We start from the raw sequence: 2350 nt of genomic DNA on the forward strand, positions 1-2350 counted from the left end.
CGACATTTTCGCACGAAAAAAGATATATGATGCTGATACAAAATCGCTAATATTTGAAGGTTATGTTGTTACCAGATGTCCAATCCTACGATATGACGTTCTACAGCAGACAATTTTAACCATAACATACTGCTGGCACCATCTTTTGCCAAACGGCGGAAACTTATTTATACCCCTAATATATATTTCTTAAATATATATTACAGAGCGTTGAACTGCTGAGTTGGACACGCATCCAATAGTATTAATGTTCCCGTACTACCATATAGTACTCCAAAAGTACTATCCCAATCATTCTCATCGTTCTACATCAAAGAGGAAATCTTTCAAGGTCTTTAAGAGACTTAGAGGGAATACATGAAACATAGAAATTGCTCACCGGAAGTTACGAAATTGGAATTATCCTATAACGATTATAAGTACGTGGTATGTATATACAATTTTCATGCAATATCTGTGTGCTTATAAATATGATAAATTAAAAATCTATATCTCTTTTTTCTATCTCCTCCCTTCTGTATCTTTTTTTTTTGTTAAAACTGGTTTTTTAAAACCTTACTTGTATTTTTAGGGGAGAGAGAGAGAGAGAGAGAGAGAGAGAGAGAGAGTCTCTATATATTTGAAGAAATTTATACCAGAATAGTAATGTTAAATAGAAATTCCTACCGTCTGTTTCTTGTCAACTAATGTCAATAGATCAAGGATGTATTTGCGATTTCAAATACATCCTTAAATACATATACTTCGTCCCTCGTAATTCGTAAGAGTTTTCTCGTACTGCTAAATTATATGAATTAATACATCTATCCTGACACTGACCTAGTTAACAACCGAAGATGTTTTCGTATACATGATAGAGTTAGATAAGGACAACGAAAAAATGGGCGTGCGTGCGTGCGTGCGTAATGCGTGCGTGCGTAATGTGTGCGTGTTTGTGAGAGAGAAAAGAGCGGAAAGAGGTAGCATAACGTAACTCCACGAGTTGTCTCGTAAAAAGAAACAAGTCAGAGGTTTATGCCGGTGGAACACTTTCTCCTTTCTCGTTATGAGATCACCATCTCGTTCTTCCGGCGGATCGGGACATAACCCGCAAACATAACGAGGAACTTTGTGCGCCGTTCACTCATTCAATTTACACGTAGATTTACTGAGAGAAAAATGTTTGGTATTTGTAACTGTAATTACATATCACTATAATTATGATTATTACTGCTATAATAATAGTAACAGTAACTATGTATATAGTTCTAGCAACAAATGTATATAGTTGGCAACCTAATGGTAATTTCAACTATAATTATAGTCATTTTAGGTTGCCAACTATATACATTTGTTGCTAGAGCTATATACATAGTTACTGTTACTATTATTATAGCAGTAATAATCATAATTATAGTGATATGTAATTATAGTTACAAATACCAAACATTTTTCTCTCAGTGTTGTTGAAGCTTGTGTTATGCGGCTGTCGAAGTGGATCTCATTAAATTAAACGCTAGCCATGCTTTGATGGGGCTCGATAGTCTTTAATTCATTGAGAAACTTTGGCATTTCCTTGTTCCACATCGCGCGTAACTGTTCTTCCTTCCGTGATTAGAAGGTATATTACTATTTCCATTTCATGTCGCCACGAGCGAAGTTAATTACACTCTTCAACGGATTTCAACATTTTTTGGTACTAGTAATAATAGTTGATGATTCCGAATTTTTCCAAGTTCTGCGATTAAAAAAATAATTAATAAATTAAAAATTAACAAGTTTGTTCTCATCTGTACAATATATGTAAAATCTAGGTCAAAATTTTGAGAAAAGTTTAAGGAAGTTCTTGCGCTACTTTCTAGTCAATAAACAGTTCATTCATAATAATACACTGAGAAACCTATTTAGGTGAATCAATTAATTTCTTGTTTGGATATGGGCAACTAAATCTTTGGTTGATGCAATAAAATAATTTAGTTGAAGCCAAACATTGGTTATTGTTAACAACTTTATCAGATGTTAATGTTTATCAGAAACAAGTAAAATGTTACAATAACCAAATGCTTTGCTTCAACTAAATTATTTTATTACATTAATTAATTTCTTGTTTGGATATGGGCAAACAAATCCTTGGTTGATTCAACTAAATGAGTTTCTCAGTATGTAAAACGATTAAGGATGTTGTAAGGCAAATGCAATATGTTAAGAATTAATTGAAAAAATTATAGAATGTTCTAAATTGCATTTAATAATAATACAAAAAAAAATAAAGACAGTTGACCATCTGGATCAAAAGTTATTTAAATAAGTAGTAATATTTTTTTAATTTGTACTCTAATATAAATATATAAAAATGTATTATAAAATAATG

The 2350-nt window shown here is 31.9% G+C and overlaps 1 protein-coding gene across 1 annotated transcript in view; it reads left to right on the forward strand.

Moving 5' to 3' along the window:
- LOC108763998 (glucose dehydrogenase [FAD, quinone]) overlaps positions 1–2350 on the forward strand; it is a 12400-nt gene that overhangs the window by 5041 nt on the left and 5009 nt on the right. The window contains exon 2 of the mRNA XM_018511980.1: positions 207–419. The gene's annotated coding sequence lies outside the window, so the exon portion shown is untranslated. The remainder of the gene's footprint in view (positions 1–206; positions 420–2350) is intronic.

This window comes from Trachymyrmex cornetzi, unplaced genomic scaffold (genome assembly GCF_001594075.2).
Source record: "Trachymyrmex cornetzi isolate Tcor2-1 unplaced genomic scaffold, Tcor1.1 scaffold390, whole genome shotgun sequence".
In the NCBI taxonomy this organism is placed as follows: Eukaryota; Metazoa; Arthropoda; class Insecta; order Hymenoptera; family Formicidae; genus Trachymyrmex; species Trachymyrmex cornetzi.